The following is a 23,736-nucleotide window of genomic DNA, read 5'->3' as shown; positions in this document are numbered from 1 at the left end:
GTAGCTGCTGGTCAATATTGTCCAATGATTGGGAGGGCAGGGTGGACTCCATCCAGTGTTTTGCCGCTTGAGATTGTAAAGAATTTTCAAGCATGCCAGAAATAACAGGGCATATTTCAAATTCAGAGCCTGGAGCTTCCTTTTGAGTCGCTGATAAGAGGCTCTTTGACGTTGTACTTGAATAGTATAATCCGGGTAAAGTGAGATCCCATTATTTTCGTACAGGATAGGAGCGTTTTCACTGGCTTTTTGTAATAAGTAATCCCGGTCCAGATAGTTAAGAATGCAGGCTTTCAGCGGTCTTGGTGGCAGGCCTGTTGTTGGCCTACCCGTTGGTATGCGGTGCGCTCGCTCTACACAGAAAAAAGTAGAAAGACCCTCTGGGGCCATATGGGCTCGGAGCCATGTTTCAACAAACTGCGTCATGTTGGATCCCTCTGAGCGCTCCGGCAGTCCAATAATGCAAACATTATTACGTCTGGCCCTCCCTTCGGCATCTTCGACTCTATCCTGCAAGGTGGTTAGCTGTGCTTGCATGTGAGACAACTGGTCAGTATGTTCTTTCTGCTGGGGTATAAGCTCAAATAGCGTTTGTGCATGTTCTTTGACTTTATCTGAGAGTTTGGTGTGGTCAGCCTCCAGAAGGGTAAGGCTAGCAATGAGGGTACCCACTTGGTGTTCAATAGCTTGTCACAAATCCATAATCTCTTGAAGAATTAGATCCAACTTATCAGGGGGAGATGTCAAGGTCGATGGCGGGACGCAACTTATGGAAGACGCTTGGGAGGCTGAGTCCGAGTCTCCTTGTATCGGTGCCTCCGTAGAAGACATGTCTGATTGCTTCCCTTTTGTGCACCCCACTATGATGTTTGGTCCTGTAGCACAAGGTGTGACCTTGGGATGCTGCTGTCAGCCCTAGGAGGTCTGTAGAGCAATGCAGAATGTGTTTGTGATCTCAAGGAGGGAACAGGGTGTCGGCCCGAAACCCCAAGTAGCACAGTCATTGAAAAATGAGATGTGCGGATCTAGGGTCCAGCAAGTGAGGGTCTCAGAAGTAAGGCAGGGAAGCGAATTTGTATCTAATCCAGGTCCCCCCGCAGGAGGCAATGGAACATATCCGGGGTGCAGCAAGTAGGTAAAGAATAATAGCCCACTCCAGAGAAAGCCCCAGCTGAGTAGTTAAAGGAGATTCATTCCAAGTAAGAAGCAAACAGATATGCCATGTGTAGGGGGAGTGTTGGTTAGTCAGGGTAAGGCATACATGTGAGAGTAGAGGCACTATGTACTGGACCATCAGGGCCCTCTGTGATCAGTGTGCCAGCCTCAATTACAGATATTAGCACACCCCAAGTCTGGGTTGTTGTCAAAGGGGTAATGTAATCAGGCAGGGAGCATGTAGCGTGGACAGTGCAAACTTCAAATAAAGCAGCCACTCAAGGTAAATAAAGAGTCTAGTATGGCTCCCGACACATTCAAGTCTCAGCAGGAGAAATGACTGCTCTCACAAAATGCAAGCAGCTCACTTGCATACCTGCCACGCAACAGTATTGAATAAATTCGGCCCGGGGCTCTCAGACAAAGCATGGCAGGAACTCAATTGAATTAAAAGCTTTCCTAGCTCCCGCCATTGCTGTTAGTAGGGATGGGAGGGGGAGGTAGGCCCTGGGTGTTAGCTAGCCTCTGCCAGAGCTTAATGAACCCCCCTCCTCACCTTAACAACAAAGGTCCGCTATGAGTGTGTTTAGGGGTGGCCCAGCATACCAGCGGTGCTGGACCAAGTCCACAGGCCCAAGGAGGGCTCACAAGCCCCTGCAGTGCTCCGGCGTAATCGGTACAATTATGGCAATGCAAGAGAGCAGGGCTAGAGTCTCCAGCATCGGGACCAATGACGCATGAGTGCCAGATCTGGTCGCGGCACTCCCGCTAGTCTGCCGGAGAGTCAGGCACGCCCGCCATCCGCAGTACTCCAGGACACTCAGTGCGGGGCGACCGCAACAGTGTCCACACACACTCAAAGCCCCAAGCAGGTTAGCGCGCTCAGAGTAGAAAAAAAGTGCGTCATGGACCTGCACTCCGGGGCTCGTAGCATGTCAGAGCCTGTTTCCGATGAGAAAAGCAAAAGCACACACCTCATAGCACTCCGGGCACTTGTCGCAGCACAACAGCGCCGCCGCCACAGGAACAACCCAGCCGCAATCGGTTGTAGGTCAGCAGGCACTGCCTCATAGGATATCCCACTCTCACAGCGGCAGCAGGCCTCGGAGTCCGGATCTTGTCCCCGGTTGCGGTTCACAGCAACTGCAGGGACTATCAGGGTCACTGCTGCAAGGAGATGTTCCCGGTGCCTCCTTGCCACACCCTGGTAAGTAGTTTTGAAGGGAAGTTTCCCCAGGTTCCGTCCAGGATAGTAGAATTTATCGGGTCCCGGCCGGGAGCTCCACTAGGGTGCGGCCGCCATGCTCGGCAGGTAGCCACGCCCCCGCATTTTATGTATTTTATGTATTTTAAATGACTGGATGATCTTTCTGCAAACTATTATGATTCACCTGAATCGAATAAAGGTATTTGACTGACTACTATTTAAACATGGGAACATCGAGATGAGCCAGATGATAAGACTGAACTCTTGTTAAACACTTTATTACATATAAGATCGTTTCCACATGGTTCTTAAACTAGTGGATACTATATAGTCTAATGAAGTGCTTTATGGTTTTGTCTGGAATTAATTTTCAGAGTTGATTTTTAATTAATGGAGTACTCATTTATGGTACACTTACAGTATCCATGATTTCTGCTTTTTCCTCCCAACAGACCGGTGCCTCCTGCCCTGAGCTTTTCCCAGGAGCGGTGAGGAGTCCACCCGTACACATATGGGTAAGGAAATTATGTTCATAAAAATGTCCAAGTGCTAATGCTAATATTAAGAACATTGTTAGTGATATTGTTCCTTGTTCACAGTCCAAGCAAGTTATTTTCAACAAGATACAGTATTTCACTATGTTTTTCTTTTCACAGGTGACAACAACAATCCTGCAGATCCATCGTAAAAGGGACCACAGGTGATTGTAGGTTGCATCATTCTACTTACTAAGTTTAATATTATTTGATTTCAACACATAATTTTGCAGTAGCATTACCATCTAGGTCCTGAGGAAGGCCAACATCGAATATCGATCACTCGCTGATTTTGCTGTTGTTTACGAATTGTATCTGGGATTTTGTCCATGCAGGTCTCTAAAATTATCGCTGAGACCATTAATCCACCCTGTGTTCTGTCTGTATATACTATACCAAAGTAAGGTATGGTGTGCACAGAGTACAGTGGATGCCCAAAGGTAGGCAGGAGCTAAAGTACAAAATAACGTTCTCTCTATTCGTAGTTGTTTGGGCGAGCAGTAAGGCCTTATCACTTGATAGTACTAAGCATTTATTGTATGACTCAGGCAAGAAATTATTTCGCACATCAAGGATTGAATTTTGACCAATGGGTTTGTATAAAAATAGTACTGAGTTTAGTTTCAAGAACCAAGCCAGGCCTGGTATAGGTCATTATCAAAATACTTTGAAAGCATATACAGTTTAAATACAGATTTAAATACAGATTGGATGCAAGGAATTTAGTTTACAGTTACATTACTTTGTATGTGCAGATAGTCAGAATTACTTTGCAATTAATTTTCTTACACAGCCAGGTATCTCTAGAAGCAAGCTTAATACAGATTTACAGTACTACTCACAAGCCACATTTAGTCCTAAGATGGCAGAACTGAGATTACGGATCCGTGGGTAAGATTCTGTCAAATGGACACTTGAGTCGCACCGGCGGCGGCACAGAGGTGCCTGGGTGCAGAGTGCAGTGACCATACGTTAGCAAACGGGCTAAGCACGGTCATGGGCTGGGGGACTGCGGCCAGCAGGCCACCAGATTGGGGAGCAAAGGCTCCTGGGGTCGAGGTCAGCACTGAAGACCCAATGGTCAACACAAGGACTACTTCACCAGCAGCACAGAGGTGGACAGGTGAAGGATGCGGTTTTGGCTGATGCTGCAGATTTGGTTGCGGTTCTATCGGAGTCAGTCAGCTGCTGGTGAGACGAATGGGGCCTTTGGGAGTATCTGTCCTGTGACCACAAGCGTTCAGGGGTAGAGTTGGTTGGACGGTTGCGGTTGCTCTTTTTCGACCGCTTTGGTTATGGAGTTTGTCATGGGGTAGCCTTCGGTCGTGGTTTAGGGGACCTTCCAGTTGCTGGCTGCAGAGTTGATTTAGGAACTTATGGAGGTTCAGAGGCCACTGGGATCCAGGCTAGGATAACTGGGGGGACCTCCTTAGGATATTGGGCCACTCGAGCTTGGGGTGCTTAGAGCGGAGTGGTAGAGACTCGCAGAGTCAGCCGGAGTCAGCCAGAGTCAGAGTCGGTTCCCTTTGAGCAAGTTCGGTGCTAATGGGAGACAACGTACTTTTTAGTCACAAAGGCAGGGCAGGTTCTCCGGGTTTTTGAGGACGGCTGACTGCAGGACACATTGAGGTTTTGTCTGAGAAGTTTGAGGTCGGGAGAGGCCGGTAGGGCTGGGGCCAAGTCAGTTGGTGCCCTCCTCTTCTTTCCCCACGGCTGTTCGGTCCTTCTTCTTCTTTTCGGCTCTGGTCTGAGGAGGCAAGGTTCAGGGTTTCCCCATAATACTAGATTTCGGGGCATTTACCGTTAGTTATGGATTGGGCCAATAGGTCACTTCATTGGGGTGGGTACACCCCCTTTCATGACACCCTCCAGTAGATGGGAGGTATAAATCTCACTCTGGTTAGCAGGGTCAAGATCAAGATGGCTGAGACTGAGAGTTGTGCTTCACCTTACCTCCCCCACCTGAGGGGTGGGATTGGCAAAGGTAGGCACACCTCTCCTCCTAACTTGGTATTCCTGCCAATTCTTCTACACAAAGTGGGAGTCAGAACTGGTAGGGGCCAATTGCTGGGAGCAGCAAATGGCTGGGGTAGCTCACAAAAGCAGCAAGCCTTTGAAGCTTCCCCTTCGTAGACCCTGCCCATCCTCGGGGAGGTGGCTTGGCACCTTGTCCTAGTTGTCCTAGGCTGTGCTTTGTTTCAGGACCCCAAGAGTGGCATGCTCTTGACCCAGGCATGCAGAAACATGTATGGTGAGCAGCCACTCAGCCAGGATACTAGAGTTAGGTCATTTTTCAGGGGGCCTCTCTAAGATGCCCTTGAGGGCAGTTGTCATTTAAACCCACACTGACATCAGTGTGGGCTTAATGGGCTGAGAAGTTTGATACCAAACTTCCCAGTTTTCAGTGAAGCCATTATGGTGCTGTGGAGTTCATAATGACAAACTCCCTGACCATATGCTTTTCATGGCAATACTGCACTTGCAATGTCAAATAATTGACTTAGACACTGTAGGGGATCAGGGCTCATGTACTTGACCCTCACCACTGGTATTGTGTGCATACCTATGCCAGGGTAGTGGATTGTATGTATGGATTCAGGGATGTGTACCATGTCGACTCTTCACTTTGTTCTGCACTAAGACTACAAGCCTGCAATGGCAGTGTGTGTGTGTGGCACAATAAGTGCTGCAGCCCTTAGAGGTCTTCCCTGGTCACAAAGCCCTTGGTACCCATGGTACCTTTTACAAGGGACTTAGAGGTGGCCAGAGAGTTGCCAATTGGGTTTGAAACAGTACAGTGTTAGGGAAAGAGCATAGGCCCCGGGTACCTGGTTGGCAGGAAGTCAGGGTACACTCAGTCAAAATACATCAACATTAGGCACAATGTGGGTACAATCATGCAAAAAAAGGCACTTTCTTACTGTTGCCCCTTGTCAGTGATGGAACCTGTGATGGTTTTACTTGCTAATCCATATTAGTGGTTGGTTGATGAGCAGTTGTAATCATCCTACTGCCAATTTTTAATTGAGGCAAAATTACTTGATTGCCATGAACTCTCTGGAGGTGGGGGCCAACTAAAGAAAGTCATGGGTTTAGAATGAATCTTCTTAGATGGTTTGGATAACTCTGATAATAGTTTTGCTTTGTGAATGCTCACCTGGTGAAACAGAGTATCAAACTAGCCAGATTTGTGGACTGGTTTCAATTATTTTTGTCCTTGACTCAAATAGGCTTAATGTATATCCTACTCCAACTAAAAAGCTTTTATGGGTAGACAGCATCATATATCATTAATTGTCGATCTGCAATAGATTTAAAGAGGCCCAGGCATTTGAATCTGAAGTGTAAGCAAACATGTCATTTTTCTGCTTCTCACCAGAAAGGGGTGATCTTCAAACAGGTGCTCTCAGTGACTGAGAAGAAAGATTTTATGAAAACTATATCTACACAGTCAAAAATCATGTCTGCATCAAGGTCATTTTCCAAAAATGAAATTGTGTTCCTTCTCAGAGCTCTTACTAGTCTGCACAGTGACATCTTTTCAAGTATTTGTAAGTCAGAATATCATATCCAGAATAACTGTTTTACATAAATAGCGTACCCTAAATATTGTGTATGAAAATATGGTCCATTGGGTGTTTATTTCTACGCTAGGATAATATTTATCTAAAAGATAGTTAGGAAACATATTTATGTCAGTATGTAAAAAAGTATTTTTATGTGTGGTGTGCCCCCAGATTTTTGCCCTATCTATTTTGGCTGGCTGTAAACCTCTGTGCACTTTGTTCCTGGTAACCAGTAGTGAACTGCCTGTGCCCCCCTTTAAATATGGTTGAGTTGGCATAATTGTAATTGACAGATTTTCTTTGCCTACAAGCCCCAAGTATATGATACCAAGTGTACCTACAGCATGTGTCTTAAATGCGCTGAGACCTTCGGGTGATTTATGCGCTATACAAATGTAAAAAATGGAAAATGGAATGGAAATGTCACCAGTGAACTACAGCCCCTATTATGCCATCAACCACAGTGACTATGTCAATCTGGTTTCAGGCATACCATTCTAGCGGTGTAAAAACTGCAGTTGGATCTGTCGAAATAAAGGCTTGTGACAGGTTCAAACCTTATTTTTTTTTAAAAGAATGTCACACCAATGTAAGACAAACACACAAAAGATGAAGGAAGGAATGCTTGCAATTTTTCTCACCACTGGCTTAGCAGTTCGGATTAGACTGTTCCCATGAGGAACAGGGTAAAGACTGATCTGCTTATGGTTGGGTCCAAACTGAGGTGGCATGGTGAGCAAAAGAACAATGGGTAGGAGTGCTACCCCAAGCTATTGTCAGGGGTTAAACCTATCGCAAGCAATCTCGCACCACCTTTTGTGTGTTTGATGTACAACCCCTATGTAAGCACTCTTAGCCCAGAAGGTGGGGTGAATAGTATTTAAGAGCAGAACATGTAGAGATTTAATGTTAAACAGCAAAAGGCTGGAGATGGGGGGGGGTGGTTTTTTCCTCTGGCCTTATTACAGCTCTATCTCTGCCCAGGAACTTAATTTACTCCAAAGAGGCCTTCCCGTCACAGGCAGATGTCAGACGGCATAGTGACAAGCCCCTTCCTTTGTTCTCCAGTCAGGCAGGCACCACTTCCAGTGGGAGGGGAGCTGGCACCAGAACTGGTTTGGAGTGACATCAGATGATACCTGCTCTTTACCCTTTTGGTAAGGAAGGGGCACTATGGGATTGTTTTCAGTGGGACACACATGAAATGCTGCAAATATAGTTAGGGTAACTGCTGAGAGCCTTTGCCCCATTGGTTAGGGAAAGGTCACTGCTATACACAGTCTGGTGCCAGGCATAAATATTGCATCTCCAGTATTCTCATCAGAGTACTTTCTGGAGCTGAGGAAGATTAGACGAGGACTTGGCCTGCTGTCTGTGACCAGAGAGGAGCCCTTAAGGACTTGATGTCCTACCCCTTGTATCCAAGACAAAGAAGTAGACTTCAAGGGTCAGTTGTCTGACCTCCTGCATAGTCTACAGGGTTATAACAAGCTATGAATGGCCCTTTGCTGAGAGTACCCAGCTGACCAGTGGCAACGGACCCTAGACTGTACCCTGCTGTTGGCCTGAGTCTGCCACTCTATGAGCCTCAAAGAGCCTCTCCTGAGGTCCTTGAGAAGTCTATTCCTGTGGTGGATTGGGACTTAAAGGACTAAGGGCTTGATGTAGGTCTTGGGGGTAATGGTCCTGCTGTCACTTCCCATCGGATTCCTTGACCACCTACTAGGCAGTCCACACACTCGATTTAGATGCTGGTGGCTCCATGGACAAGAGAAAGTCAGAGTGCCACCATCAGCAGCAAAATGGACGGTGTCATAGGGAAAAGAGGCTGTGTCCTGATGACAAGGTTGGGCGTCCTCCATCATGGTCAAATAGTGTGTTTGTGAATGTTCAGTGTGTCACCACCACTCAAAATAGTAGCTAGTTTGTTTACATATGCAAAATACTAATGTCACTCATTCATTTAGCAGTATACCATGTGCTCACGGCAACACAGAACCTGCAGTGCTGTCTCCATTCCGGGTTGTACTGGGATGTCCATTGTGGAGCATAAATGTTTTTATTAGAATTCCCCACACAAGTAGCAGGACAAGCAGGAGCCCTACAAAAACACTTCCCAACACGGAGTATATGAACGATGTTAAAACTCTGAAAGGTGCTAACCAAACCAGAGCTGATACATTTAAAAAAGTACACTATTCCCTTCATATCAGACTGTTAAAGATATGGTGGACCAGCTCCCCAAAACACAGGGGGAAGTTAGTGTGGAGTAGTGTTTGTATCTCAGACAAGGACCTTGCAAACTGGAGGTCAAACGTCTCTTTGGCCGAAGTTAAGGCCACATCCTTTTGAAATAGCATGGCTTTCAGTTTTCTCAGAGAATCAAACTGCATGTTGGAAACAATTATCGAAGGCCATATTGCTGCCTCCCTAACTGTGCACACAGGTGGAAACAGTACTTGTGTACAACAAGTCACTATGGAATTAACCGTCACTAGACAATCGATGCCCGGTTCCATTCAACAGCTACCTTGACAATTCAGCATCAAATAGCTCCCATTGGAGGCCAGCCTAAACACTGGATAAATCATGGCAGCTGGAGAACCCTTCAGATAATAAGACAAGTTTGCCACTGAAGCATTGTAGGCCTTGTGAAGAGAAATGTTCCTGCAGACTAAGGAACCATTTAAAAAATCCTCGCAATCGGAACCGCTAAGGAAAACCTCTATGTGCCCATTACTGTATCTAAACCTGAACAGTAATTCCCAAAACTCATACAATTAACCTTCCTCTAGTGCTTTGTATCTGCCTACCTGTTGGTATTGCAGACAGCATTGGAATTGGAACCTCATGACCGGTAGGGTGATATAACCATGTATTATCCAGTCAGTGGATGAAGTCTCAACCACAGTAAAAGGTAATTGGTCCAATTTTTTTCATGCGCAACATGGTATATTTTGCATCTCTGCGTCCCATTATTATCTGGTTTTCTGTTGGATCGCGTGCCCAAAACAGACTTATACTATTGATTTAACACCATGGCATCTGACCAGAACTTAACGTTTGTAACATCCAGCTCAGTATTATGATTAACCGTAATTGTCACCGTCCATGTTGTAAAATAGACATGTCTTGCTCTTGTATGTCAATTGTGGAAGACACAATGTTGCCTAGTGAATAAATCCTAGATGATAATGTGGTCATACCATCATCAACCACAGCCAAAGCCTTTTCTAAACTAACCAGTCGATCTAGCACAATCTCTGAGCAGTCTGTTGTTGAGAACTATTCCACTGCTCATTGTATACACTGTTCAAAACTAACTTTTGATGTGGGTCCCGGGGACCTAATTAAACAATCCCAGAGATCCATGTCATCAGAAATAAAGGACAAATGTTGCTTCACCTGGGAAAGTGTTGAGGTCTTTAGCCAGTTTAGGCATAACTTCCCAACACTATAGGATGTCACCAACCATGAATGTTCTGCTTGTACATATCGCTGATTAGGCTTATTGATCCGAAGTCCTTTGGTGTTACCAACAAATCTAGACTGACATCTGTTTGCATCCAGCGACCAAACCAACCATCACTTCCAGTTGGGATCTGATGAATAAAAGGAACCATTGTGTATCATGGTATCTAGTGTATCCTCACTAAAGTGTGTTAAGGGCTGCCAACTCTCAAAGCGTGTGAATGCGGGAAAAACGTGGAGTGTTCAAAATCAAATCCTTAGTTTTTGCTATACCATGGTATGATGTTTGTTGCACTGTTTTGTTCAGGAAAATCATTTCATGTGGCATGAGGCACGGTTTAAATAAAGCCTATGTACCCTAAACCTCCCAATCTTTTGTCCCCCGGACAGATTTTGTGTCTATGTTTGTCTTTCCAAAAGTTGAAACCCTGTATAGATAGTTGGGACATAAAGAGTATATCAGCTTGGTGTTTGTAAGCATTTCTTTCTTTTCAGGTGTAGGTGCAATAATATGAGGCTGGGTCTGTTGTATAAAAAACTGAAAAAAAGGCAAACCTTTGTGCAAAAGTCTTTAAACTACCTTTCAGTGGTGTTGGGCAGAGTTCCCATTGTGTGTAATTATACACAGCATGCAGGATACTCGCTTTGTGTAACAAATGGTGACCATAATGCTGAAAGCAAAACATTTCTCCATAATTACGTGTACCATCATACAGTTCATCATTAGAAAATGCAGCTGATTGCTCTAGATCTGCAAGCAAATTATGCACAGCTTCAATGTCCTGATCATTAGAGAAAGTACTAGAGGTGATGATGTAATTAAAAACAATTCTGACCAAATAAGGAATTTACATAAAATCAGTAGGACCGTAAGCATCATACAATACCCTGTCCCATACACTTCCTTCAAGAACTGGAACTGCTAATGTTCATCAGGGACAAGTCCCTGAATGCACGGTGCGATGCATGTGGTTTAAGAACCAAGTTCACGAGTTGTACTGCGAGGCATTCTGGGAGAAAGTGTAGAAGTAGGAAAAAGGCAGTCACTTTACCAATCCAAATTAACAGGAATAGTAATCCAATTGTAATCCAGTGATGTATTCAAAGAACAACAAAGTAAGTCTTTTTTAGCCAATGTCTGAGAGCATGCATTCGTAGTTGAAAGGGGTTGGCAATTCAGGTTCACTTAGATCCAATGAGAAATCATCATAATGTACAAAGTAGCCAGTCCCCATCCGGTCGATTCTTGGCAGCTCAGCAGGTTTTATAGAACTAGTAGATAACTCGATCTGTGGTATGTTTACGTAGATGTCACCAATTTTTCAAATAGAAATTTTTGTACTTGTTCATTGTACAGTTGTAGTTGTTTCAACAGGAAAAAATATAATGTCGTTGTTTACAGCTCCTCTTTGGAGAGTGGTGTCTTTCGTCAATATTATAGCTCCCATCTAGACTTCCCGTACAGTAGCGAAGGAGGTCAGCGGCTAATCAGGAGCCCACATGGTCTCCTGTTGGGAATCGGCCACATAGTGTGGATAGATCGGATCTATTGAGACAAACCTTTTGTCTCCCTGACCAGCAAGGGGTGGAAGAAGTACAGTTCTGGTACCTTCAACAGCCAGGACAGGTACAGGTGCTCTGTATGATAGCTCAAATACTTTTTTGTCCACTCAGGCACGCCTTGCCGGGACTACCAAATTGGACTAATTGGACTTTGCCTTGTGAGGCCCGCAATTCATTGAGTTCCTGTAAAACAGCCAAACGTTCATTGATGTCAAATGGGGCTTCAGCCACCACTGTGCTGACACTATTGAGGTCAGGTACCCACATCCTCACACCAAAAGGAATTCATAAGGTGTACCACCCCTTTGGCATCTTCTTGGTATGTTATGTGCCTTCTGGGCCCCATATAGGTCACTTACTCTACTGCCATCCGAGCCTAGTACCCTAGCTGTTAAGGATTGCTCTAAGTCATGGTTCTATCTCTCAATGACCAAATTCCTCTCAGGATGTTAGGGGGAGGAGTCCTGCAAGGCTACACTCAAACTTCCCATGGCTTCTTTGTAAGCCTGAGAGCTAAACACCAAGCCCTGCTCAGAATGTAGTGTGCTAATTGCGTATGTCCTGATAAAGACTTGCAAATCCTTTATAACAGTTCGAACAGCAGGCCAGCGCTGTGGCCAAAATCCACAGGAATATGTAGCATGAATAGACTGCCACCAAGATGTACTTGTAAGCCCCATTTGATTGTAAGGGGCTGCAGCAATCCAAATAAACACAAGCCAAAGGCTTGTCCGAGATTAGTAGAGGGTGTGTGCTGGACGTGCTATGGTGGAGCCTTTCATCTGATGGCAGATGTCGAATTTAAGGACAAAGTCCTTGATCAGTTTGGTAAGACCGGCCCACCAATAGCCCTGCTTCAGTAATGAAACTGTAGCAGTAATCCCTGCATGAGCAATACCCAGTCCCTTGTGTGCAGCTAGTATCAGTCCCAATCTGCGATCAATGTTTGCTAAAACTCTATTCTCCACTCCTGCAATTTTAGTGTACAGAATGCTTTGCGTGTCTAACCTATAGGAGTACTTGAGTGGAAAACCCTTTGATGGGGCTGTTTCATTGTGCATGGCATTAACTGCCATCATAGTTGTTCCTTCCATCCTCGTACTTGAGCGAGTTATTGCAGAAATGCAGCAGTAGTAACTGTTGCCTTGGTGGCTACATCCGCCATTGAATTTCCTTCAATGGGAACGCCAACATATTTATGACTCAATGTATGAATAACAAGATCCCGTGACAGGCCTTCTTTCAGCTTTGCCACCTGTTCCCAAATAATCTTGTGCTTTACTGTGCAACCTTTGGAATCCCTAAATCCATTTTTTGCCCCAATAATGTAAATATTTGCTATAGGACTGGACACAGTAAAATGAATCACACACAACTACTGTGGGGAATTCATGATCCCTATTTTGAACTGTGAGTATCAGAACTTTTAGTTCTGCCAGCAGCGCCATACAGTCCCCTAGGGACAGGGTGTGTGCATGCCAAGACGTAACTTTCCGTCATGCGCGCGCCCTTTTACAATTGTGCATGGCGTTAATATTACTGTTTAGTCCCCCATCAGTATAAATGATGCATTCATATCGATCTAGAGGCATAATTGTATTCGGCACAGGATATTCTTCTTCAGTCCATTTAATCCATTGTGGATGTAACGCTTTAGCCTTTGGTATGCTTGCTTTTGTAACGGCCTCAAGGTTTGGTACCGGGGTCACGACAAATATGCATTTCCCCTGCACCAATGCTCTCTCTCTCACTACAACAGTCTGTAACGCTGTGAATAGCTTCTCAGTTGGTGCAAAATGCATATAAGCGCTCATGTACAAATGTGATTTGTATGCAGTAGGGACTGTACTGGATCACTAGGTTAAGAGTGTTATCATGAGTGTGTAAATGTTTAGAAGCTGTCATGCCAGCTAGTACGGAATGCAGAATGGCTGTATGTTCCTGTATCCAATGATGCCCTGAAATATCAGGGCTAATTAAGTCGTAGAAAGGTTCACCCTTTCTGCATAATCCAAAATGTATGTCCTTCCAAAATAAAAAAATCCTAAAATGGATTGTAGTCTCTTCAGAGTCATTGGAGGTTGGAGTAGTGCACATTTATATAAAAACTGTGCCACCAGGCTTTTTCCTTCATTTGACAATTCATTCCCTAGAAATCGGACACTAAGGTGGGCAATTTTAGATTTTTTTTATTGATTTTTACCCAGTTGAGCAGACCCAAGGATTATGTGGTGCACTCTAGTGAAGTGTTCCATTAATTCATCGTCCAACAGATAGATTGCATCTACATAAGTTAGTTAGTTAGTTAGTTAGTTAATTACTTTATTCATGTTTCATTTTGAAAGACACAAAACACAGATAAAATTACATTTCCAGGTCAATGAATAAATAAATAAGCTCTCCACACTTGTTTTTGGGACTCGATACCGGCCATAGCTGACTTGCTCTCTCTACCTGGTCCTCACCAGCTGCCCTGATCTGCGAGCCCTCCCGCCGCCGCTTTTTCTACACTAGCGGCCGCCGAGCGGAGGACTCACCATCCAAGCATCCTTGGCGGCGGCACACCATGACGCCGTCATCGGAGCGCCCTGAGGCGCATTAAAAATCCTGCAGCCCCCGTGTCGCTGGAATGCGCGCGGGACAACGCCGGGCTAAGCCCGGGCAAAGGGCGGGCCCTCTGTGGCCTTCCTTTCGTCTGAGAACATTGTCCTGTGATCGCAACCCGTTTATAGGTTAGTCATAAACTCTATTGCCTGTCGTTCAGCTGTATTCTCTGACTTTGACACTGAGGCAATCTAGTACATCAACTACGTCATCACCTGTAATTATGCCTCCAAAGGTCGCAAAAGCAGACAGGGGTAGGATGTCTCTAGAGGGTGGGTCGTTCAGGGGCACGATTGAGCAGTATTTAACAAAAGCTGCTTCGGCGCTCGGCCAGGAGATCGAACTGGCTGAGAGGCGCCTCTGTACTGAGATCCAGAATAGACGTTCCTCCCTAGGGCCCTTACAGTTAGCTAAAACACCCAATTTGAATGACAGGAGTAAAGAGGTGGCCACTAGTGATATTGGTATCCCCTCTATCTTTCTTGATGCTACAACAACAGCTTCTACACGGGTGGACAACAGTTTGACCCATAGTAGCAGGAACTCTGGCATAGATCTCTCATTAGAGATCATCCCAGAGGAATCCCTGCTACTTCATCCCCTGATGTCTAACTCTAAGAATAACATGCAGGAGACTTCACAGCCATCTATTAATAAACCTTCACTAAAGAGAAAAAGGGGGGAGCCATCCATCAGGGTAGGCGGCCAAAAGTATCTAAGTATGCCCGCAATCCCCCAACGACGAGGAAAAGAGATAATGAGAATAGTCCATCAGCCCATCCAATTACTAAAGTATTCCCTCATCAAGATCTGCTAGGGAATATAGAGACTCTTGTAAAAGCACTCGTACTGCCCCTGGTAGAAAGAGTCAAGACCCTCGCCACGAAGTTGGAGTCAATAGAGGCAGTAATTTCCTTGAACACTACCTTATTAAAAAGTCTGGCATCAGATGCCAGTAAGACTATTGGAACACACAACCCAGAGAAAGGGGTCAACACTGTTAAACTGCCACCTTTAGTTGAAACCATAAAAGCTATTCCTCAGGTAGCGGTAAAACACCCCCCCCCCCCAAGATTAATATTGACCTAGAACAACCTGAAACACCCGTGGAGAAGGAATTCGGTACTCCTACTCACAAAACAACAAACAAGAGTGGGGTTAATAATGGGGGAAACAAGATCCAAAAAATGCAATCGGTTCTAAAGTATATATCGATTTGCCCCCGGAGGCCGCCCCATACGTCGCAATACTGACACGGGTCCCTGAGCTGAAGCCAGGAACTAGGGAAGGCTACACCATTCTTAAAAATAAAGTGATTTATTGGTTAGCCAACAATAGACCACTACCGCCCAACATCAATGGGGAAATCATTAATGTCAGAAGGCTTGGGTGGGTAGGCCAAAGGCCCAAAAACACTCATGGTGACGCAATAATTATTAACTGCAGAGACCGAAGGGTCATCCCATATTTGAACAACTGGTACCAGGAGCCCGAGTCCGGAGAGGAGGGAATAAGGATACATGACTTGAGCTATTTTTATCCTAGAACGCTCATGTTTCGGCAACCAAGGATTAGCAACCCATATCACAATCCCAACTTGGGAAGGGCACCCTGTTATGTTCCAACTTCAAATAGATTTGCTCCTCTTGAGGGGTTGGACGGGGTTGACTGACTCAATATCACGCCAACCCCAACTCCCATTAGATTAAAAACAGGCTACACATATGATGCACCTATGGGATTACTACCACCACTCTTGTATGAAACTAGCAATAAGACTCCTAGCAACTGGAATGGAAGTTTGGAAGATCCTTCCTTAACAAAAAAGGAGGCGAAAACAAACCTCGACTTCGGGAACCAAATTACCGCTCCTGTTGCCTCCATCTCTCCTAAAATATCATCAATAACAGTCATTGAAACTCATAATTCACCTGCATTTGTTCAGGATTTACCACCCAAACCCAACAAACAGGCTATACCACCCACATTAGGCTTAGGACATAGGGATAAGATCACCAATTTAACAAAACAGACTCCAACCGTAGTCCCTGAACATCGGAATCAACTAATTAGTCTAAACCCTGATCAAACGAGTATAAAAACTACGTTTGACGTTATGTTTTGGAATGTCGCAGGGTTACAAACTAAAATAATTGACCAAAATTGGAGGCTAACTATAACGTCATCAGACATAATTGCCTTACAGGAGACTTGGCTCTCTTCACCATACCACCTCCTGGGCTATAAGACCTTCTTTTCGGGAGCAATCCCGTCAACCTCAGGCAGGTCAAAAGGCGGTCTAATAACGTACGTTTCAAATACCCTCTCTTTGGGAAAAATCAAAGTTCTGAGGCTAGAGCACTCCTACCAAGTCCTAATGATTATGGGTTGCAAAAGTTCCATCTATTTAGTGATAAATCTTTATAACAATTCAGGGATAGGAGACCTAAATGAGTGTTTAAATAGTATTATGGGACTGTTCCAAAGTTTACACATTAGATATTCAGATAAATCTATCATGGTTATTTGGGGAGGTGATTTTAACCTCCACTTGTGTAAAAACAGTGAACGCGGCACCTGTGGCATCCAAGATGAGTTTGGTAACAATATATCACACTATGTGCATACAACTTTAGGAAATCGAATGAATGAAATTATGGTCACTGAAGACCTGGGTTTTGCAAACGAGTTGGTTAGTCCCCCAGTTCCTTTTTCAACCACCTTTAATGGTCGGGAGCAAGTACAATAATTGATTTTATTCTGGTTCCTAATTCCATGGCATCAAGAATCCGTAAGTTCGACACATGTGTAAATACCTTTAGTAATCATTTCCCTAATAGCATTCGAATAACCTTCCTTCCCACAACAACAGATAAGGCATATTGGAGCCTTTTGGACCAAAAATCTCCTACTTTAGACAAATTAAACGGTTTTACACTAAAATGGGCTAATGTAGACCAACAAAAAGTCTTGTCAAGCGTCGTGAAAAAGACACTTCCCGAATTAAATGTATGTCTAGACTTGAACTCCAGCCCGGAGACAATTCTAACCAGGTATGAGTCCATTTCTAAAGTAATACGTGATGAGTTATCCATTACTAAAAAGATAAATAGGCCCAATTCTAGGAGGGGGTGGTTCAATGCGGAATGCACCAAAGCATTAAGTAAATTAAAGAACGCACTAACTAAAGATATTAGGAATAGGCAAGAGATTGCAGATCTCAGGAAGGCTTATAAACTAGCACAAGGGAAACGAAAAACCCAAATTAAGGACTCCTTATGGAAACAACTTCATCATAGTTGCCTCGTGAAGGATTCCCTTACTTTTTGGAAAACAGTTAATGCTCCGTTCCTCTGTGTAGATCAGGAATTGCCAAAACTAGAGGTAGCTGTCAATCCCGAAGCCTGGGTGAACCATTTTTCAACCATTTTTAAACAAGATGAAGTATCGATGCAAGACCTGGCTGATAACATTGGTACCCCAACATATCCAATACAGATAACCTTTGAATACGATGAAATTACAAAGGCTCTTAAAAAATCAAAATCTGGAAAAACACCAGGGCCAGATGGGGTCCCAGTAGACATATTTAAGTTCCAACCGGACCTATGGTCCCCTGTCCTGATGAGAGTACTTGAAGCAACTACTCAGGCAGGTTTAGTGGAATCTTGGTCAACATCGATCTTGGTACCAATTTTTAAAAAGGATGATCGTAGCAATACAGGGTGCTATCGGCCAATTTCTTTGTTAGATACACTTGGCAAGACAACAGGGCGAATTCTTTTGGAACGCCTTCAAACCTGGGCAGAAGAAAATAGCATAGTTTCAGATGTGCAATACGGTTTTAGAGAAGGCCTTGGGACAGTCGATCAGGTTTTAAATCTCACGCTGATAACTGAGAAATATGTGCAGCTAAAGGTGGGCAAATATACATGGTCTATGTAGACCTTAGTGCAGCATTTGACTGCGTAAGTCATTCAAAATTGTGGGCAAAGCTCATTGACATGGGAGTCGAACCTGCACTAGTCACCTTTCTCAGAGAACTTTACTCCAACGCCTCAGCAAGGGTCAGATATGGTATAGATGGAGCCCTCACCAACTCATTCAGGATAGAGGGGGGGTCAGGCAAGGGTGTGTCCTGGCCCCTTCTTTTTTACCCTTTACACTAATAGTCTTGAACAAGAAATGGTGAGAGATAGTAATGATTTGCCTACCATCCAGCGTCGCCCAATACTGGCGTTTCTTTATGCCGATGACGCTGTCATTTTAGCAAGAACTCCAGTCCAACTACAGCGTTTGGTGAACAGATACTGTGAGTATATGTCCTCCTTGAACTTAAATGTAAACATAAAGAAAACCTTTACTATGACAGTGGGACAAACAAAAACAATGAAAAAAGGACATTTACATTAATAACTCTGTCTTAGATACAACCACCTCATATCCATACCTAGGGATTCTGATAGATAGTAAAATAACATGGTCAAAAGCCATTGATGCGAGGAAATTATCCTTTCTAAGGGCCACAGCAGCGTTAACATCCTTTGCCCAAAAACTCGGGAAGAGATCGCCCGAGGAAATGTTAAAAATATTCCAGGCCAAATGTACTAGTGTTGCAAGCTACGGTGCGGTGTGTGGGGATACTCAAATGAAGACGAAATTCAGAAAGTTGAGAACTCCTTTCTTTGTTATCTCCTTTCGATCCCCAGAAGCACAACTACATATGGCAACTACATATGGGTGCCACCTAGAACTAGGCATCGATTATATCTCGGACCTGATAAAGGTTCAGCCTATAATGATGTGGAGGCGCATCTGGACGAATGATCATTGCCATCTAACCAGAGCTCTTATAAAGGAATGCATGTCACTAGATAACATTTATAAAATAAGGTGGCTGGAATATTTAAAATCTTTCTTTACCGATCTGGGTTCTCCAGGTTGTTATACTGAGCCGTTAACGATCTCCAACACTTCAAAGAAAGATCTTAAAAATTCCTGCTTGTTACATCTAAGAGACCGTAGATTGGTCAAAGAAGTTGGAAAAAAATCTGCACTTCATTTACTGTCTATCCAAACCACCTTTTGTCTAGAGCCCTATTTAAAATCAGACCTTACTCATTTTGAGAAATTTCTGTTTACTAGATTTAGATTGGGTAGTTTTATCAGGCTTGTTTCATTTCCCACCCAAAACGATTGGTTAACAAGCCTTCCAACTTGCCCTTGTGATAGTGTTTCTGACCAAAGTAACATTCATACAGTATTGTTCTGTAAATGTTTTGCTGCACTCCGTGGTCGCTGGATAATCCCAATACTAAAGAACATGGGACTCCGAAGATGTCGCCCAGCACTACTGGCATTGGAACTGTTTGAAAATGAACTGTATGCAAAATCGATTGCCCATTTTTAAAAATGTTGTATTAACCATCGTTCTAATCTTAATACCGTGTAATTATTGTACTTCGAGCAATGTATTCATTCTGCATATTAATTTTTTAAATATTTTATTCTATTTTTATTGACAATGTCTTTTAAAAATGTTCTTTTATGGCTTTCTTCGAAAACCGAATAAAGATAATTTTGATTTGATTGATTTGAAATAAATAAGCAGTACAAATATTTTTACAGCCTGATTGTCTTTCGTAATCTAATCGCACATTTTAAATAACTTACTAGAAGCCCCACTGTCAAAGCATCTTCCATACATTGTAACTTTACATATGCAGCTCTACATTGTCTTAACCCGTACTGCTTTAGGATAGGTAATAAAAACGATTTCCTTGGCAACGTAAAAAACCTAACCAAAAAAGGTTACATGCAGTGTTGATTTTGACGAGTTTCCATCGCAAGGGCATGATCCTAGGGTGCGTGACCAATCATCCATCATGGGAAAAGTAATGAGCCTGTGCACAATACCTAGGCGGAAACGTGTTAATAACATCCGATCATGCTGTCTTGTTACATAAGACAGATATGGCTGTATTCCTATACATGTCAACATAATCTGGTTGTCCATTACCGATTGTTTTTCTTTCTCCAGAGACCATTGCTTTTCCTCAAGATAGGACAAATAATCAATTTTTACAACTTTTCCGGAGATGGTGTTCATACAGTCTGGGTTTGTAAAGTATTCCGGGTGACCAATCTCTTCTGTCAACTCCTTAATGTGTCGTAACCATGGGATGCGATAAACATTATCCAGTTTTAAACAGTCCATGATCACATCCTGGTTAAAAACTGCTTCAGTGGTGTTCCATATCCTATACCAATGCAACAAGGGGCAGGGCTTTATAATATCAACAATATGCCTCATGCCTACCTCGGAGTGACAGATATATGTTGCCTTTGAACTAGGTACTGCTAATAAATAGCGCAGGAAGTTATTTTCACAATTTTGTATACATTGTGCGTTAGTGAACCCCCATATACCTGCGCAATATTTAGCTGTTGTGACACATTTAGATTTATAGATTTCAAGCAGCTCTGGGACCGGTCGACAGCCCAATTGTCAGGACAGACTGACAAGTCCCCAGTGGCTCTTAGAAACATATTTTTCCTAGCTAATATTGCGGCTGACCAGCTGCCCTTCTGATCGAAATTTATACCTAGGTAGGCAAATTTATCCACACACTCAATTTTTTTTCCATTAATGAAGATGTCACATTTCTTAACATTTCTTTTCCCACACTTCATACTAAATATTTTAGTTATATTCACTTGCAGCCGCCTCACCTGCATGTACTTGACGAAATGTGTTACTGTTTTCTGGAGGCCAATTTGTGTCCTTGACATTAAAACCGCGTCATCCGCGTATAAAAAAATTGGGACCAGGTTAATATTTATTTTTGGATAGTCATGGGGGAGCTCGGCCAACTGTTCTCCCAAGGTATTAATGTACAATGAGAAAAGGAATGGGGCAAGGACGCATCCTTGCCTCACTCCTTTTCCAATACCAAATCTGGCCGAGCACTCCCCATTTAATCCATATCTCACCCTTGCTCCTGCCTCTCGATAAAGTTCTTTAATAAATAACAGTATGCCATTTTCAACACCCAACTCGGATAAAATTTCCCATTTGTTGTGTATGACACAATCAAATGCGGAAGATAAATCAACAAAAGTTAAAAACAAATTTCCGCTATTTGCCCTAGTATATTGATCAATTATTAGGCAAAGATTCAGGCCTTGCTCAATTGTGCCCAAACCACTTCTAAGACCATATTGTAACCATGATAAAACACCCATTTCCACCGCCCCCAATTGTAACTTTTTAAAATTACCCTACCTACCACCTTCAATAAATCTGACAATGATATGGGGCGATAACATTTAGGGTCATCATGATTTCCCTTCTTAAAAATGGGTATTAAATAGCATCTGACCAGTATTTTATAAAACCACTTTGACACGCTCATTTAAAACATTCAATATTCGTGGTGCCCAGAAGTCGGTATTTGACTGATACACATCAACTGGGACGCCATCAGGCCCTGGAGCCTTACCTGGTGCACTTTTTTGTATTGCACAAACTATCTCATCCAGGGAAAAACTAATATCAAGAGGATATACAGGTGGACTCACATGATTCTCATTACTACCCGCTGCCTCAAAACTTCTTGCTCGGGGTAGTTCCCTCTTCGGCTCATTGTCTCCTTGGCTCATACTGGCATTGTATAAACCACTAAAGTAGCATATCCAGCCATCTTCTGTGATGGCTATATCCATCTTAACACAAAACCTCTCCGAGAGATATGGGGAATTTACTATTTTCCAAAACTTAATATTATCTTTCTCTATACAGGCCTCATGTAGGTTTTGCCAGATTTCCTCTTTTAGTTTAGATTTTCTTTTCTTTTGGGCCTGTTTATAGAGCAGTCTGGCTTCCCTCATCTCTTCTCTATTTCTAGGTTTCTTTTTCAAGGCTATTTTTAATATCTTGTGTGCTTTGCAACAATCATGATCGAACCACCCCCGCTTTTTATTCAGTATCTACTTTGGTTTAACCGTGCGGATTTCTTTAATCCTAGCTAAAAAAATTCTAAGGCTTCAATCACATCCACATCCTTATTCTCCTCCACCAACCACACATTGAAATCCTGTTGTGTCTCTTTTACAAGTCGTCCCAAAAAGGCAGTGGGATCCACCTTCTGCCATTTTAATGTATAACCATTTGTACTTGATAGATTTATTTCCTAGTTATATAAAACACCCACCTCCTCCATTCTATTATGGGTACCATTCTCAAAAACAAGGGAGACACTGTTAGTATAGTGATCACTCACCGCGGTACAGAGTGTCACATATGTAAGGATCTTATTTTTTTGAGAATAAAACAATCAATCATTGTATTACATCCTCTACCTATGTATGTGGGCTTAAAACCTACCGGAGGTATACATAATTCATTAGCATAATTCAGATTAAATACAGACATGATTTCATTTAGCAAGTCTCCCACAGTGGAGTGTGTAAAGTGCGGTACCACATCATCAATTTCCTCCCCTAGGCCACATATATTACTCTGATGGTACCTACACAAATGACAATTAAAATCCCCACCCCATATAAAACACAGTTCCCCTTTAGGCCTCTCTTGAATTTTTCTCAGGTCCCTTTGCAGTTGGTTCAAAACACTCAATATCATATCTTTTGGTACGTTGTTATAAATAATTCAGAATTATCAGACAGCCAACTCCCTTCAACTGTATATCCACAATCTAGTAGAAGTCACTATTTTTTGCAAATATCAATTTATCAATACTTAGCAGTTTGAAATATAGGGACATAGCCCACCTTTAGGTCTGCCAGCTTTACTAGGGAGTGCCGGAGTATGATAGGACTTGAACTCCTCCATGTGCAGCTCACTAATTTACCAGGTCTCTTGTAAGCAAATTATCAAGTGATCATTCATGACTTTCAGCCACGCTGGGTCACAAATTTTTGCGGCCAGCCCGCTGTGTTCCAAAACAATAGTTTACAATATTGTTTCCCTAATGATGATTGTAACTTGTCAGATAGCTCAAAATTTGCATTATTTATATCAGTTGTAGAGGTACTGTCAGCAGAATATTCCTTTACATGACTCGCAGTTTTTGGGTCTACATTTCCTTTTCGATTAATAGTAAGTTTAATCAGTGCCCGAGAATCCATCATTATATTACTCTCCAGGGGGTGATTTGTTCCACATTGTGGTAGGGGCACATCTGTTACCCTATTCTCTGCCCACGTTACCGCAGGCGGGCCATTGGTTAGCATGTAGTCCTTACTATCCCCTCTAAGGTCATAGGGCATTAGTCAATCAACGTTCCCTAGTGATGATAGAGGTTAGAATCTATTTTGTACATCCACATTAAAAGAATTCCCCCTGGGTCTATAATTCAATCCAGGGTGGGTACACTGTCTTTGCAAATTAAAGGGAATATAGAAAAAACCCAAAGGAAGTACACACATTTTTTTCTCAGTAATATGTGTTTTTCCTAACCTAGTCAATATTGCATGTAGAAGTCTACATGAGACAATGCCTCCTCATCAAAAATTTTAAATAACTCTTTTACCCTCCTGACAATAACCCAGGACTATTCCTATATCCCTGCGGTAATCGACACAATTGGCTTTTGGAATCTAGCACTAAGAA

Source organism: Lissotriton helveticus, chromosome 8 (genome assembly GCF_964261635.1).
Source record: "Lissotriton helveticus chromosome 8, aLisHel1.1, whole genome shotgun sequence".
In the NCBI taxonomy this organism is placed as follows: domain Eukaryota; kingdom Metazoa; phylum Chordata; class Amphibia; order Caudata; family Salamandridae; genus Lissotriton; species Lissotriton helveticus.
This window is presented reverse-complemented; position numbering follows the sequence as displayed.